This window comes from Pseudopodoces humilis, chromosome 14 (assembly GCF_049639895.1).
Source record: "Pseudopodoces humilis isolate 2021_Gansu_Grassland_sample_001 chromosome 14, ASM4963989v1, whole genome shotgun sequence".
Lineage (NCBI taxonomy): Eukaryota > Metazoa > Chordata > Aves > Passeriformes > Paridae > Pseudopodoces > Pseudopodoces humilis.
This window is the reverse complement of record NC_142213.1, coordinates 3,388,098-3,406,584: the sequence shown is the minus strand read 5'-3', so window position 1 is coordinate 3,406,584 and position 18,487 is coordinate 3,388,098.

Sequence of the window (18,487 nt, the reverse complement as noted above, 5' to 3'; positions counted from 1 at the left end):
AGAGCTGAAAACATCTTGACAAGGTAAACTGTGAGGTAAAAACTGGGAGCTACATAAATGCTTTTCTTACCAGGTGCTTTTTATCTCAGTTCCAGAGCATTTTGGAATCACACCATGATTTTTGATGGCTGATGTCAAGGGAGTCATTTCAGTGGTGCAGCTCAGGATCACTGAAATCACCGAAATACCACAAATATCCAATAGAGAGTACAGGATACAGCCATAGAGATAATAACTTTTTCTCCTCTAAAGCCTGATACTTGACTGTGTTGAGTGCCAAGATTGGGTTTTTTACCATTTCCATGCATTTCTACAGCCAGGAGCAGCAGACATGGTTAAGACAGAAGAAGGTTTGATTCAAAGAGAAGCTGTCTGAAGGGTGTCTGCACAGGGCCAGGCGACAGAGATTGTCCCTGAGCCACCCTGAGTTAGAGAAAATTACACCCACTTCAGGGTTTGAAGAGGCAAATGGACAGAAGAAGGTGTTAATTTTCTAGGAAGAAAATCTGAAGAAGATTTTAACCAGATGTTGCAAGTACTCTGCTATGGATATGTCTGCCTACCAGCGCTGTTATTTTATATTTTATATTTTATATTTTATATTTTATATTTTATATTTTATATTTTATATTTTATATTTTATATTTTATATTTTATATTTTATATTTTATATTTTATATTTTATATTTTATATTTTATATTTTATATTTTATATTTTATATTTTATATTTTTGTATGTCTGCTCTACCTGCACACACAGACACACACCTGACTTACATCTGAAGTATCTGTCATTGGCTGGTGCAGTATTAAAAGGGAAAAGGTGATATTGTGGTCACAATCCAGTCACCACTGTAAAATTCTCTCTTTGTCATCCCAGTCATAAATCAAATAAATAGAATTACTGTGTTTGTAATACTGAAACATAACAACAGACTCCCATTCAGGGAGAGGGACAGGAGGTATTAAAAAGTTGTTCTTCAACTAATTCTGCTTTTTAGCAGGCGGGTAAGTTACTAGAAAGACCAATTATTTAACGTTATGCAGCTCAAGAATAAAACACAGAAGTGCTTTCAGTTTTCAAACAGAAGGAGGAATAGTGTTAAAATTCCATTAGCTGCTGTGACCAACATCCAGATTAAAACACAAATTGCTAAGCAGGTGAGGTGGATTTGAACACTGAATGCTGTTGATCTTTTTCCCCACTCCTGTTATAATTTATTTCTCAAATCATTTAAAACCAATGAAGGAAGGTGTGAGAATGTTGGGGTTTTTTTTCAGTTTTTACTGGTGAGATTGATTTCTTCCTCTTGTTTTTCTTAATACCATACTGTTCAAATTACCATATAAATCCAGTTCTCCATTTATGATGCATTAAATGTAAATATATATATATATATATAAATAATCATTCCAATTATTATCAATCCAATGTTTCTTCCCAAGCCCTGAGACCTTGTGTTAAAAGCAATATGCATAAAACTCATTGTTGTGTATTTAGTAGCACACAGTTGTTAAAAAGTACCCTTGAGCACTTCTTAATAATTTGGCTGGTTCCTCCTTGGGATCTGTATCTGGTTTTGCCCATGAAATGTCAGCCTTGTTGAGGCTAAAATATCAAGATATTATTTGGTCACGCCAGAAGGAGCCCCTGTGCTTGCAGTGCAGTCCCTGCAGAGCTGAAGGCTGCTGCACTTTTCCCTTGGACAGGGGAGGAGAGAGCTTTTCCTCCTTGTGAGAGTCCCTGCACCTGCTTTGGGGAAGAATTGGTTAGGCTGACACTGAGCACCTTCTAAAACCCCATCACCAGGAGAGAAAGCCAGCCCTTCCCTCATCCCCCTCGTCACCACTTCAGCCCATCTGCCCGCCCTGGCGCTTTGCAGCTTTGTGTTCCAAAAGTGAACTCGGAGCCCTCGGTTTGCTCATCCCTCCCTCCAAAGCCTTTCCCTGTTTCCCTGGAAGTCCCCACTCCCCAGCCTGGGACAGAAGCCTCCCAGAGCCCTCCCAGCACACAGAACCCTTCAGTCCTGCAGACCCCAAGGGGCTGCTCAAGTTCCCATCCCACTGTCAATAATTCCACTTTTCCCTGATCCTTGGCTGCTTCCCCACCCCTCCATGCTGAGGAGCTTTTGCCCTGATTGAAGGAGCTCTAGAGCTGGCTTGGCACAAAGATTAGGAAGTTTAGGAAGGTCTAAGTGCCCCTTGTGAGCTTCCCTTCCCAAAGCTGGCATTACCTCCTGTGAAGTGATCATTCTGCTCCCTCCATCTGTATTCCCCACCTCCTCTTACCCTACAAAGCCATGAGGGCTTATCAGCTGCGACTGCTAAAGGGCCAGAGAGGAAAAATAATCAGAAAATGTTTTATTCACTATAATCTAAAAACTGTGATTGTACTGAGTCAGCAAAGGTGGGGCTGGGCAAGGGATGGGTCTGTGACTCCTGTTTATAACCCAGCTTTTGTTGTAAACACCACAAAGATGCATTAATTAACAATAAAATCAAAGGAAATGTCTGGAAGGATAGATTGAGAGACAGAGCCAGAGCTAGAGAGATTAGAGAAAATGGAAGGCACTCCTAAACTCAGGCTGAACCTGAGGAAATTACTGTGTGTCCACTATGGGGGATTAATCTAAAGCAAAGCTAGCATAAAGTAGGAAGAGGGATGAATGCAATGAAAAGCAAGAGTGTGGAAAGCAGAAATGCTGGCTGATTTTATAGCATGTTAGGATAGCATACAGCAAAACACAGAATGATTGCATTTGTTCAGTTTCTCCACCAAACTAACCAAAAGATGCTTGTAGAGATTTTTTGCAGAGAAGATGCTATGGATCATAGATTAAATGGGAGTACTGCTAAATTCTCACCTCCTGTGGCTTTGGATTTCATTGTTTGAAAGAGATTTGCAGAATTTGAAATGAATGGGGTTGACAAAGTCGTTTAAAGACATGAAAGTTTTGTCTTATGGGGAAAAGGTTAAAGAACTCAGAAGATTATGAGTGACACCATCCATCCACAGCTGTCGAGTGGCTGTTAGCATGAAGTGAAAGCAAATCCTTCTCTGAATAATTAGGGAAGACCCAAAATTTCATTCTGAATGCCTGGACTGGGCAACAGAAAATTTCTTAAATAAAATGCCATGTAGGCTCCTGAAGGAAAAGGAGTTTTTCCAGTGAAGTTGCTCTTCTCCCCCAAAAGTTTTCTCCTCATCCAGGTTTGGCTGGGTGTAAGCAGGATAGGATGGGGTTTGAGAGGATGGTTTTTGCCCTTGGCTCTGTGAGAAGACACATTGCTGCTGCAAAAGCAACACCCCCTACTCTCTATTAAGCAGCACAAACAGCACTCAGAGCATTCACTTCTCTCATTTGGGCTTTAAAACCTCTTACCTGGAGCTTAAATGACAGATCCTCCTGTTTCTGCAGCGCTTTCTTCCTGGTCCCTTTCAATAATTCATGTTCATCTACACCTCATTCCCGAGCTCCTTTTCATTGCTCCTTTGATAAACATCGAGACATGAAAGGTACAGGAGATGCTGAGATATGACCGTGGATCCAAACACTCCTGGCGTTGGAGGGAAATAACTTCATTACCACTCTTATTGCTTGCTTGGGAAACATCCAGGCAGTGCCTGGCATAGAAATGTGTGGCAGCAAGTGAGGCAGAGGAGGGCTCGTGGTGTCTGCAGGATTTCTTCGTGCATTCAAGCCAGAATTTTCACAGTTCATTTTAACCATTTCGCATGGAAAAACACAATAAACTTGTCCAAGAGCCCCTTTGCTTGAAGCAAGGATAAATTACCATGCTATTTGTTTTTATCCTCAGTAATGTTTAGACATTAGTAATGTTTAGACATTTAGACCTCTTAGACACAGGCTGCAGAAACTCCAAGTCCCTGGGAATTTTACATTAATGCATACATTTTGTTCGCAGTCTGTTCCCAGAACAAATTCTGTCTCCAAGATGTCACTGTTTAGAACTTTCTTTTTTAGCAGTGATGTGGAAGGACTTCAGTAAATGGCAGCACTTGGCACAGCTCCATCTCACTGAACAGAGACTAATTTGAATTTTATTCATTCCAGACTATTTATTTCGATAGCAGAGAACAAGAAACTACTTAGAGGGTGATAGAGATCTCTCCTGTTGCTTGTCCTTCCCTTCTGGGTATTTAGCTGGCCAGAAGGGCCTGTCTTTCAACCCTAATGACCTCCAATAAATAACTGCACTCAATGGCCCAGCCCAGGCTTTGTGTGTGGGTGTCGATTTTCCTTCTAGTAATATTTAATCTGCTGAAGGGATTAGAAATAGGAAAAGATTTTGATTGGAATGAAATCACCCAAATTGCCCTAAGCCCCTAAAGCAGTACAAGCAGCAGAAGTAGCAGTGAGCTTTCCCTGATGCCGTTCTTGGTGGAGTCCTTCAAGACAACCCTGGACGAGTCTCCATCACCCTCCACGCTCTGATTGCTGCTGGCATTTGTTGGAATAGTTTTGCACTATTTCTGCTGCAATTGTTCTTTTCAGAGGGATTTCCCCCAGCCTGTTTCCCCCCCCAGGAGCCATCTCAGTGTATGGGGCCACAGTGATGGAACCAGGCAATAAACTGAATATTTTCTTTGTTAGGTGACATCACAGGGTGCTATTGCTTGTACCCCCCTCTTTTACTGAAAACCTTGTAAAATCAATGCAGAAGCTTCCTCCTCTCACCTGTAAATGCCTCAGCAGGTGAAAGCAGGGAGAGTGATTGGGGTGATGTGATCTACACACAAGACCAGAGGGTATCCCCGGGGCCCTCAGCCCACTCTGAACAATGACTAAGGAAAATGTGCTTTGCTGCTTCCCTCCCTGCGTGGGCTCAGAGGCAGAACTGCTGCTGGTCCTGAGGCTGCTGCTCTCCTCCAGCTCCGGGGAAGCAGAGAAAAGCAGCTAAATCATCTATTTCTGCCTTGTCAACAGAATTGATCAAAAAGTTCAGGCAGAGTTCAGTGAGAGCGAGAGCTGAGGGACCCAAGGGCAAGGAGGGCGTAGCTTGGACTCTCAGTTCTTCATTACTGACCAGAGAAGAAGGAAGGAACTAAAGCTGATTAGAAAAATACGATGTGCTATAATGTTTTCCTGGGTTTAGGATGAGATCTTAATTTTAAGAGAAGGCTTTCTGAAGCTTTGGTTCCCAACATATTTTTTGCTGGCTGCAGGACTTTGGAAGGACTGGTGCATTCCAGATTCACATTCTGGTAGTGCTCTTAATTATTATCCTGTTACAGAAGTGTTATTTATTATAATTTAGTGAAATTTTTATCATGTGAGGTGATATTAGTACATAACTTATATTGCACCTCAGAAGTGTTTCAGGACACTGGGATACAACTGTAGCACATCTACCTTGCTGGGGACTTTCTGAGATGTTTTTGATTATCATTTCCAGCAAAACCCGATGTTTTCTTGCTTTGATATTTCCCAGAGATCAATGCTGGCTCTCTGGTGTCAGAGACAAGATTGTTTTCCCTTTAATTGGTCATTGGTGGTGCTGCAGCAGAACTTAACAACCCAAGGAATAGACTGGAAGTCTATTATATATGTATAATAAATATATATAGATAAGAAAGGCTATTTTATATAATATGTATATGACATATATCTATCTAGAGCACCTCTTGTTGGGTGCACACACAGGACAAGCAGATGGTTGTTGTCTTGGAAAGTCCACCCTGGAAATAGATGAGGCAGACTAAGTCAGGCTCTGTGCCATATGAAAATATTTCCCATTTTCAAGGCAAACCTTGGTCTGTGGTTTTGCTGAGAGGCTCTGGGGTGAATCCCCATAATTGTCATTAATTGGCCAATTTCCTGATACATAGAATGGAAGGGCCAAGCCCTGTTTTCCTCCATCCCAGGGTGATTCTGTTCATTCCAGTCCCCTGCACGGTGCCTGTGTGAGCAGAAACCGCTGGCATGAGCAAGGCAAGGCAGGATCTGTCAGCACTGGCTGGAAAAAAGGCAGGCTCCTGTGCTTCCAGGCACCAAGGAGGGATGTCCCAGGCTCCAGGGAGGCAATGCTGAGCTGCAGATCACGTACAGAAAAGAGGAAGTGTCAGCATCAGTCCTGTCTTCAACTCCGAATTCAGCCCCGGCACTAAAACTCCTTGGCTGATATTAACACATCTTAAGCTACCGAGTCCTTTGAATTGTAATTCTTTCCAGAAGCTATTTGCAATGGGCTTAGCTGGCTAATGGTTATATGTTTGAACTTCATCCTTCCATAATAAATTCCACTGCTAATTCCTCGCTTTCCTGAAGCTTTGTTCTGCCAGATTCACACCGTGTGTCTCTCCTGGGATGCCTTCAGACTGAGAGCAGGCTGCTGATTTGCACTCAGAAGCCACACACCTCTATAAAAGATCCAAAATACCTTCTTTTGGAAAGATTTTAATTTCATTATATTTGCAGCTCTAATAAAAAGCTGGGTGCGACACTTACTGTTTGTTCAATAAGTGTTCTGATTTTCTGTGCCAGTCGATGGAACCTGGAGGGAATTTGTTACGAGGGGCGAGCTCTTCTAGCTGGAGGTACAATCTGGAGGTGCAATCACTCCCATATCCTTTTATTTCCACTAAATTCAAGGTTTTCCATATCAATTTTTAACAGCTGATCCCAGGTATGCAGAATGCTGATTTCCTGCTGGTCCCTTTGTGATGCCCAGCAGGGTTTGAGCACCTCAGCCAGCCCCAGCTGTGTTCCTGAGCTGGAGATTGTCCCTGCTCACACCCTGCAAGGGATGAGGGGCATCTGTCCCAATATCAGCAAATATTCTTTTATCCTGATACATTTGGCAATGGTTTACTTTGTTTAGGCTGGCTTCAAGGCAGAAATAGACCTTATCCATCCCTTTGATTTTATTAAGGGTTATCCTCCGGTGTGAGTGTGGGTTCTTCAAAAACACAGCCTCATGACTGACCCACCAAAGAGACTGAAATCACAAGAAAGCCCTAAAAAGTTCCAGTTGGTTTGTGATTAGCATTTTTTAATTATTAGGTGATGGTTTTTATGCAGAAGCCGTAACCACCTCCGTTATCTGCCTCACAATTCAATGCATAATTGACAGCAAGGTGACTTTATCAGTGTTCTTTGTAACATCTCTTTCAGAGAAAGACAAGAGAAAAAAAATCTGAATTAATTTGTGGATAGATTCACTTTGAAAATACATGAGACTATTCCCATAGTTCCATTTCCTTAAAGCAGTTCCATGCTGTGCTGTTTATTTTTCTGTATTTCTGATATCCTGGCATTTTGAATTTAGTTTTTATGGGACAGAAGTGCTTTAGTACCTGTATCTGTAAGGAATAAATCCAGGTGAGTGTTTGAAGTTGCAGAATTTGGAATATCTGGTCCATGCTGGAGGTAAAATGCAGACACATGTTAAAGGATACTCAACCTTCTTTGAGTTATTGTTTGGCCATTTCTGATTTTTAGATGTTAATTTCTTGGTCATGTCTACCTGGGACTATTTCAGGTGGTGTTAACTAATTGACCTCTAATTTTTTGTCTCATCATCTGTCTTTTTACCTAAACAAAAACATGATTTCTGTCAGTTCCTGACTCTGACACACTGCATAAAAGAGTGAGTTGTGACTTTTTGGAATAATTTCCATTTGTAACTTCATTTCTGCATCTGATTTTATCCCCTGAAGAACAAAGCTATTATATTCCATGGGACTACACCAGAAAAAGAGATTGAAGTGAGTAGAAAATCAGGCCAGGGATCTGGAAACGTTTTTATTGCATTGACACATTTTGATTTAATGTTCTTTTTTTAAACGATTCGCTTATGCAAAATATCATTTCTGCAAAACAAATGGAATCATCACATTAATGAATGGAAGAGGACACTGCTGTCAACCTTAATATTCTTCATTGCTTCCTCCTTTTTCAGTCTTGTCCCACTCTTGCTAATCTTATTATTTTTAAGGAAAGGTTGTTTCTAATTTATCTGTTGTTAAAATTGATGCTGGGCAATTTTAACCCGTGACAGATACCTCAGTCTTTAAGAGGAGGAAAGCTGGGTTCCTAAATGACCTAATCCAGTGAGTTATCCCACAGGAACCAAGTGGGAATGTTTCCAAAGGGATGGGGGAGCAATCAGCGCTGAGCCTCAGCAGTCATCCCCACTTGGGTCACCCATGGCTGGCAAGAGAGACCCCTCCTCTCTTTGGAAAACCACAAAAAAAGGGTTCAGAAATGTGAGGTCACCTCAAATCCCTGTTAAAACCCCTCCTATTTAGTGCATTTCCCTTTTTCCTTTGGAATCAGCGGGATTCCCGTGACAAAAATAGTTTTACTCACTGGCAAATCTTGGTTTTGCTCAGTTTTCGGAACTTTTCTCCTCTGACATTTAACGAAGGAAAACACTTCTCATCCCAAAGACGCTTCAGCCTCCCTCTAATATACAGCCCTGCTGCTGTAAAATATATTATTAATGCTTTAATCAAGCAGCAGTGCTTTGATTAATGTCTTCTCCTGGGTCACGAGCAGCGAGAGAGCATCATTAGCCCCAGAGGCTGAGCCACGGCAGGAGAGGAGCTTCGGAGTCTGTCATCAAGGAGCTCATCTTGAGCCGCTGGTGTCGTGTTTGGAGTCACCTGGCTGGTGTTGTTTGCCTCCAGATGATCCCTCCCTTCCTCCCCTGGTGTCCCTCCTGCCCTGGGGAAACCCGAGCCCGGGGCTCCCATCCCGCAGGTGTCGGATCACGGCTCCTCCACCTGCGGGAGAGCAGCTCTGGGGCTGGACAGCCAAAAATACAGCCCGAGGAAACACCCAGACAAGCACCTGGTCGGGAACTGAAGTGTTGTTCCTGCAAAAAGAATAAAAGGAAAAGCAAGAGTAAAGTTTATTGCTGTGTAGTGCAGTAAAAAGCTGTGTTCATCTGAAGGTTTTGCCCAGCCCAAGCAGGACTGCAGCACATGAGAGCCTTGAGGGACGGGCTGCTATTCCAAGCACGGATATTGCCACCCTCTGAAGGGGCGTTTTCCAAGGCTCCAGAGAAGAGGAAAACATCCCTGGAGCACTCATTCTGATTTATAGAATAAATCCTTATAGAAATCAGAGATTTCTAGTGCTGCTGGCAGTCTCAGGAGCAGCAGAATTGGGGAATCACAGGATTGGTGAGGTTGGCAAACACCTCCAAGTTCATCAAGTCCAGCTGTCAAGCCAGCACTGAGCCCTGTCCTCAGGGGCCACATCCACACGTTAACTGGCAAAGATCATTTTTATACTGAGTGGGGAATTTGACAAATACTCACATTTATGTCATTTCAAAAGCTTTTTATTTTCATGCATTGTATATGCAGAGGGTGATATATAAAGAATATTTCCTCGCTGCCATTTATGTACGGATCACTTTCATGCATGTTTGATAAGAAGTTTTCTTTGCCTCTACTATATAGCACCATGTAACTTCATTTTCTTAATTCTTATTGCTTGTATTGAACATCATTGTGTTTGTAAATAAATATGCTTGTGCATACCTACTCCAGGATATAGATGTATCACAAATGGTGAATGAGGAATGATTTTGAGAAATATGAGGGGGAAAAATCACTGTTCTGGTTCCTCTAAGAAATTTTTGGGCTCTCACTAGGCAGGAACAGGGAATTTTCTCTTTAACATTGATTTGCAAACTGTAGAAATCATTTTCTGCATCACATTTCAGCTAGAATTTCCTTTAAAGGGGTGCCGCACGCTCCACATTATTTCCTGCTTCAATACAGTTATTTTGAGTGAATTCACGCTCTTTTATTAACTAGAGAAATCAGGGGACAGCTGTTTCACTGGTGGATTATTCACTTTATTCAGCTTGTCTGATGCAGAGAACCCAGAGGGTTGTTCTGGATGTGGGCTCGGAGCTCACAGGCAGCAAATTCCAGGCTCGGCCCTAAATTTTGTCCTTTCTTCAACTCAGAGTTCCAAGTTCCGTGCAAACTGAGCTGTGAACTGGGCTGGTTTAGAGGTGTTAACACCAGCCCAGTGGTTATGGCCAGTATTAATGACTGCTGCAGTAATTATCTTGTGAAACAGGCAGATTAGGCTCTCAGATGGGTTGGCAGATGCAGAGCTCTGCCGTGTGGGTGACACTGCCAGATTGGGCTCACATGAAGCGTTTTGCCCAAGGAAACGTGAGCAAGGAGAGTTGTGTAACCCAGCTTCTCACCCTTCTGCCTTTCCATGGATCACCTTCCTAGAAAAATCCTAAAAAAAAGGAAATTATTTCAGGAATTTCACAACTTGGGGTAACTTGCTCCTGGTGAGCTCAGATTCCAAGAATTGTATTTTTCAGCCATTCTGGAGAATAATTTACTCTTGTTTGGTTCCTCCCTCTGAGCTCTGAATTCTTGCTGCTGATCACAGCACAACGAGTAACCACACAAATTTTGGAGACTTCAGTAAAGTGACCTGGTGCTGTGGTTGCAGCTGCAGCAAGGGGAACAAAACCTTGAAGAGCTAAAGGGTTTAAGTCCCTCATACACCCAGGATTGTGGAAAAAAGAATGGGAGAAAGAAATAAGGAACAAAACCTTGTGTTTAAAGGCCTTATACAGGAGTAAAATCCCTCAAATGTGCCCCATATATTAATTCAGAATCACTCATGTGGCTGGAAATGAAAGAAATGCTCCATTTGTTCTGAATGCTTTGGGTTTGCATTTAAAACTAAAATTGCCAAGGCTCTAGAGGTGTGTTATCTGTTGGGGTTTTTTTTGCCTTTATATTTGCAGAGTTGGATAAACTTTATCACTTTAGTTTTATAGCATATCTGGAAGATGTTTGCTCGTGTGTTCTCTATATTCAGTTTATCAACATCAACATTTTTTCATGGATTTTTCATGGATTTGTGGATAATTCTGGCTCTGTCTGGAAAACATAAATGACAACTGGTAAAAATCAAGTGTGAGAGGAGATCTGGATGTCTCAGCAAATAAATATCTATAAAGAAGAGGTGATTTCAACTCAATCTAATGGTTCTTAAAACACATTTCATGAAGTGTTTCCTGTTGAAAGGCCAGCCCAAAAAGGTTTGAGAACTTTTCTTTTATGAGGGAGGTGCAGTTCCCTCCTTAAGACCTGAGACTCTGTGAGTTACTTGTGATTTCTTGTTGTCATTCCTTTGCAATAAATTAATCACTGCTTCAGTGCTAATGCTTTGAACAAGCATTATAATTTTTTTAATAAAATAATTACTTTAATTTTAAAAAATAATTAATTAATAATAATAATAAAAAAAATTCAACGTTAAAAGCTTAACTTTGATGAAACTGCAATTTCCTAAACACTCACCTGTGTTTGCTGAGCACAAGTTCTTTTCTCTTTCGCTGTGTTTCTGTTTTTCAGTTTGTTAGAACTCTTTTTTTTCTCTTTTTTTTTTTTTTTGTGAATGTAGAAGTATCCAGGCCAGCAGGGTGGAAGAATTTAAATATTTAGTATCATGAATATTTTATTATCCTCAGGATTATATTTGTGCCTGAAAAGAGAGAAAAGGAACATGCACTTCTGCCCATCTCTCAGACTGCCCCCAGCAGCTACAGACTTGCTGAACCAAAAAAGTCACATTTTTGAGATGATACTGTTGGGTGCTGTTTGTTTAAGTGGCAGGAGTTTTTTAAGATAATGTGACAAAGTTTGTGTCACATTTGTGAGGGTGTGTTTGTGTTTTTTAAAGCACACAGCCAGTAAAACCGACAGGAAACTTTTATTGACTTCAGGCCCACTGAGGAGCAGGAGATGACTTTGTGGTGCTGCTTGGAGGGATTTTCTTGGCCAGGGCTCAACCTCACTCTGTACTTGTGTTTTTGCTTAAAATATTCGGAAAGCCATCCACTCCCAGCAGAGCTGGCAGCAGCCACTTCACCAGGTCCAAGAAAGGTTTTTGGTGCGTTCCTCCAGCTCCATCCTTGTCAGGGACCTCTCTGGAGAACCCTGAGCTCCTTGTGGTCACCAGAGGTGTGAGCCAGCAGGACCCAGCACTGAACAAAACAAAATGCATTTTGGAGGAATTTTAAAACATTCTCAGTGCTTTTTTTTTTATAATGTACCTTTTGCAGCCGCCTCTCTTTAAGACTCCAGGAAAATTGTTCACAGGTTTTAGGTTTGTAACAAATCCTGCAACTTCTTCATTTAATAGTAACATTTTTAAAAGGTCACCTGTATATTATCATTGAAAAGAAAGAGTAAAGTTTATTGCTGTGTAGTGCAGTAAAAAGCTGTGTTCATCTGAAGGTTTTGCCCAGCCCAAGCAGGACTGCAGCACATGAGAGCCTTGAGGGACGGGCTGCTATTCCAAGCACGGATATTGCCACCCTCTGAAGGGGCGTTTTCCAAGGCTCCAGAGAAGAGGAAAACATCCCTGGAGCACTCATTCTGATTTATAGAATAAATCCTTATAGAAATCAGAGATTTCTAGTGCTGCTGGCAGTCTCAGGGGCAGCAGAATTGGGGAATCACAGGATTGGTGAGGTTGGGAAACACCTCCAAGTTCATCAAGTCCAGCTGTCAAGCCAGCACTGAGCCCTGTCCTCAGGGGCCACATCCACATGTTTTTTTGACATTTTCAGGAATGGTGACTCCAACACTGCCCTGGGCAGCCAGTTCTAATGCTTGATAACCCTTTCCTGGAATAATTTTTTTTCAAATATTTCAAATATTTTCAAATCTAAACCTCCTCTGGCCCAACCTGAGGCCATTTCCTCCAGCCCTTGGGAGAACAGTGAGTGAGGCAGAAGTAAATTAATCCAAATAATCTCTTTGACAAGTTCAGCAAGCTGGTACCACTGTCATCTCCCTTTTACAAAAAGTGGCATAATGAAACCCGGTTTCTGCTCTGACTTGAGAGCTCTGAGCAGTGTTGCAATACATTTTTATGGCAGCTATTACACCCAGCCTGTGCAATACCTCTAAAATATATTTTATTTCTTAGTGCTGGCTTTTGTTTGAAACCAGGGGAAGGGCATATATTTGGAACCATTATTGTGCACTTATCTGTGAAGGAAAAGGGAAAAGCAGATTACCTTAGCAATGGAAGCAGGGAAGAAGAAATGCACTGTGAAGTGTGGACACGATTTTCTGAGCCTGAGAGAGTTTTCAGCCTGTCAGTGGCTGATCTGTTTCCCAAAGGAAAGTCTTTTGGGAAACTTTTCTCTCTCAAGGACTGTTTATTGTAAATAGGTTTTGGTTCCCAAAGCAATGTTGTACAGATGTTCTGGCTGTGTTTTTCTCTTGTTTCACCAGTGGGGTGAGGGAGGTGTTGTTCCTTTTACCAATCATGTTAACCTGTATCAGAACACCTTATAAAAAGGGCTGAAAACCCCGAAATAAAGGCTCCTGCCTCCTTGGGATGAAAACTTCGGCTGTTGTGATTGAAGCCATGCTTCTGTTTCATGTCCTCTAGCCACAGTCAAGAGCTCAAGCTTGTCCAGGTGTGTGCAGGGCAGGGAGGTGTCTCAGGTTACCTCTGTGATCTCCAGCTGCGTTTCCTGCACACCTGACACGAGCAGGGCTCTCACTGAGCACAGGGAAACTGATCCCTGCCTTTCCCTGCCCTGCCACAGCTCCCTGCCATAATTAAACAGCAGAGCATTTGCTCCTGGGCCAGGGGATGATGGAGGTGCCCAGGCACCCCTCTGCAGTCCAGTTTATCCTCAGGCAGTGCTTGCTGGGGGTTTGGAGTGTGACTGTGTGACTCCAGCTACTGTAAGAAATATAATTGCACCTGGTACCTGGTTATGCACTCCCTTAACTCTCATCAGGCTTCTCAGAGGGCACTGAGCAACAATTTCCTCTCAAACACGTGGTGTTCTTACAACAAACTGGAGTTCAGGCACTTAAAGTACAGGCTGTAGGGATGTACCTCAGGTTTGGGACTATTCTATCCATCCACGCTGCTCTGGCCTTAAAAACTCTCCATTCTGAAAGAGCAGCTGAGAAACTTCAGCCTGTTCTGTCACCTCCTCTAGTCCTCAGTGTGTATATAAATAAATAGAAATAGAAATAATATAAGTAAATATATAAATAGAAATGATAAAAATATAAATATAAATATAAATATAAATATAAATATAAATATAAATGTAAATGTAAATGTAAATGTAAATATAGATAATATAAATATAAATAGATACCAGAATCTTTTATAAGCTAAGGGATCTATAGCACCTATTCAGATCTGTGTAAGGGGCTTACAAACATGATTTCAGCAGGCTTGTGGCTTGTGGCCACCCAGAGCATTGACTGCTCTCACTGTGATGAATTTTCTCACTTTTCTAAAGCTCCCACTGGATTTTGTTGTGTCTATCCATATTAAGTAATGGCCTTGTAAAATAGAAAGAAAAAAAAAAAAAAAGCAGGTAGATCAGGAGTATATTGTTTGCCTCAGTGATGTGCTCCAAATTTCAAAAATAAGGTTTTTTTTTCTCCCTCCTTTAGACATCCTTCTAAAATAAATGACATAATGGAGCAACAAAAATGCCTAGATTTTAATTTCAGCCCGATGTGAGCACCTCAGAGGGACAGAACAAGGGGAATGGGATGAATTTTGAAATGCCAGCAGCCTGGCAAGAAGCCACATCATAAGCTACACACTGGCAAAAAAACCTGCATGTGCTGGGAAACTCGTGCCTGTGTTGTGGTTGTTTTCATGAGGATGGAGCACAGCGTGACTGTGGGGGTTTATAAACAGCAGTGGGACTGAAAATCATTTGTGGGTTGGAGTAAGAAGGAGAAAAGTCTAATTGTAAAACATTTTGGGTTCAGACTGTCCCACAGACCTCTGGGTACCTGACAGTTTATCACCAATATTTTTATGAAATGGGGGGAGGAGGTACTCAAAGCCTGATTTGACATTAATTACTTGCTTGAGGAACAGGGGAGTGGCTGACACAAGCCATCTATCCCCTGTGGCTGGGAGAGACTCTCCTTGGGAGAAACTGCTGCCTTTGAGCAGCCACAGAACCTTTGTGGAGGGGCTGCAGAGATCTTCCAGCTGCATTTGACACAGGGCAGCAAAAAATAGGGATGGGAATCATTTTCAGAGGCCACACACTGCCCCCAAAGCAGGATTAAAACACTTTTATCCCACTCCTAGCAGGTATTTGTCTCAGCTACTCCCCTTGCTGCCCATTCCCTCTCTCCTACCTCAAGGGATGATTGAGAACATCCCATGTCCACAAATGGATCCATTCCTGTGCTGCCAGGGCTGAACTCTCTTTAGCAAGAGAGCAACAAGAAGTTGTCAGGTTTTTTTCCAGTTTTCAAACTCCCTTCTGCCATTCTCACCCTTGTCCAGTGGCTATGGAGAAGTGCAAGGAGCAGAGCAGTCAGGAAAATCACACTGTGTTTTACAGCTTAATAACTGCCTTTAGTGTCTAGAATGCCTGCCTAGATGGTTTCCAGCTCTCCCACCACCTTTATTACTCTCTGCATGTTTCAAGAGACTCTCTACAGCATTTTTTACACCCTTGGGCTGCAGGTACCAAAGTACTTCAGATGGCAGAGATGAGAACCCATGGGGTTGTGCAGGACCCTTGCAGGCTGGGGACACAACACCAGAGCCTTACCCTGCTCTGTCAGGGCTGGTGGAAATTCTGGTGTCAGCTGAGGGAAGGATCAGTCCCTCCAGGAATCCACAACAGTTCAGACACCCCAAATCCTGCTGAGCCTGCAGAGCAGGGGCTGCCTGGCACAATGTGCTCCTGTGGCTGGCAATAATTCCCAACACAGAATGGCTGGCAGGGAAACGCCAGGATTGGAAATGATCTTTATCAAATTAACTGAGAGTGTGCATTGTGGCTGTATCTGGGAACACCCTCAGGGCTGCTCTCAGCTCTCACTCTCCCAGCCTCAAAGACATGGCCCTGCGCATTGCTGCCGATATTCCATATATATGTATGGAAAACGACATCAAGCAACGTTCACTCCCTCACATGTCAGCACCACCTTAATGTGAGCCCTGGAGTGAGGTTTGGGGTCCTCCTGGCTGGAATTTCAGCACAGGAACTTAACTTCTAAAACTTTCCATTTAAAGTGACCAGTTTTTAGAGTGAATGAGTTAAAATCAGGAGGCTTCAGAAACCAGGAGCCAGGGTTCGTGCAGGTAACTCGTGTAGGCATCACTCAGCATCAAGGTGAATTAGCTCTGCTAGATTATTAAAGGAAATTGGGCTAACATGCCAGAGAGGAATGTTTAGAATATGTAAATTATCCAAATGTGTGTGCTTCGAGTAATATATCAGAGAATGGAGAACTCTGCTGGAAATCTTTACTTAATCGCGGGATAAACCAGTGCAGTCACGATTTCAGGTTTTCTTTCTGCAGGGATGTTGAAATGTTTTGTGAAAAACCTGCTATGGGTCAAAGGGGCTAAATCACAAAGCTAAGGCAAGGCTGAATTTATTTTCCTGTTATTTTCACTTCAATGAAATAATGATTAATTTTAATATGAAAAATAAGGAGAAAATGTGGTTGTGTTTAATGAGAGGAACCAAGGCACTAAAACCTTGACAACTGATTGCCTATCTAGATATTTTTGCTTTATATGTAAATCCATCTGCAACTTTTCAACCACACATTTAAATGCAAGAAGTCCATAATATCTCTTTATATATTTATTAACATCCATCTCTACTTGTATAATCCTACTTCTCTGTATAGAATTGCTGTAATAATTGGTTATTTTGTCACGGAGCAGAATGTGTCCACTGATAGCTGGTGCTGATAGAAGTGTCCTTCAATACTAAATTAAAAATATGTGATTCTATCATCATCTGTCTAGACCAGGGACTTTCATCCTCCTGCTGTCTGCTGCATCATGACAGTTTCCACCTCTTTCCACAACTTCATCTCCAATTTAGCTATGAGCAGCAGCACACATGGCAAGCAGAAATAGCCTGGCTTCCAGCAAAATGTCACTCACCCCATAAAGTTAATAAAAAAAGTCCAATACCTTGTTTTTCCTGCCCTGCAGTTTCCATCTCACACGTCAGGAGGATGTACGTGCAAGGCTGTGGGAATGGCCATCTGTTCTGCCTGCTCAGTGCTGATACTTGGGAAAACTGAATTACTCAGATGCTCTCATTTTTAGAGACATCTGGAACTGGTGGCCATCTATTAAAGAAAAGATAATAATAATGATACAGCAGCACAGGAAAAATTAAATTGGGCTGAGCGCCTTCTCCATGGGATCATGAGAAATTTCAGGAGCAACATTTGTAGAATCATGGAATGATTTGGGTTGGAAAGGAGCTTTAAAGCCCTTCCAGTCCCACCCCTGCCATGGCAGGGACACCTTCCACTATCCCAGGCTGCTCCAAGCCCTGGCCTTGGGCACTTCCAGGGATCCAGGGGCAGCCACATCTGCTCTGGGCACCTGTGCCAGGGCCTGCCCACCCTCACAGGGAGGAATTTTTTTCCTGATATCTCATCTAAACATATTCAGGAAAATGTAATAAAGCCAGAAGGGGTGACATCATTAGTAGGTTTTACTAGTTTGTTTTCTTAATGGCACCATAAAGCACATGGGGAAGTAGAAGACAGTCAAGAGTGCAGAAAGGCGGCAAAATCAAAGTGGGTGAACTCAGTTGTGTACAGACAAATGGGACACATTGTCTAAGCCTTTAGAATGAAAGTACTGTAATTATATTAATTGATTATATCACAATTATGTTTTATAATTACATTTTTGCTATTATATCATTAATAATTCTATTTTAGCTTTATAGTGTTCATTGGTAGAGGGGAGTCCCAAAGGTGCATCAGACAGTCCCATATTCCATGTGGGTTTATCAGCAACACACCAGGAAACAAAGGAGCATGTCCTGTGTTGTGTGATGGCAAAATTCACCTGCCAGCCCTGGGATCAGCTGTCCCTTGGCTGGAACAGGCATGGGTGTGGGAAAACATGGAAATTCCCTTTCCCAGAGAAGCTGTTCCCTGGTGAGGAGAGCAGGAGCAGGCAGCTGTGGAGCTCCTCAAGAGCCATGGGGCTGATGCCTCACCTGGAGGCCCAGCAGGGACAGGGCCCTTGGGCAAGGTGATTTTGGGGCAAGAGCAGAGTCAGAAGGAGGAGTGGGGAGAGCAGGGCATGATTACAAACCCTGCATGAAGTGCAGCTCAATGAACACGGCGTGGTGCAGTGAGGAACCAGCTCGGCCCCCGTCCCACCGCTCCTCCCCGGGGCTCTGCCGTGGGCAGCTGCTCCCTGCCAGGGCTGTGCCACCCCACTTTTGTGCTCTCCCAAGGCATTTCCCCTAAAAAACAACTCTGTTTGGAAAGTGAAATGGACACTCTAACGAGGTAAAGAGCACGTTCTCATTATTAAAGCTGTCGGAAGATTTTTTTGCAATTCTTTCTTTGGTGCCTGAAGCAATCAAAGTCTTTTAGAATTGTTTTTCCTTCTGATGCAGAATTTGTGTCAGTATCTTTCTGACACAGTGTTTGTGCCAGAGCAGGGAATTTTGA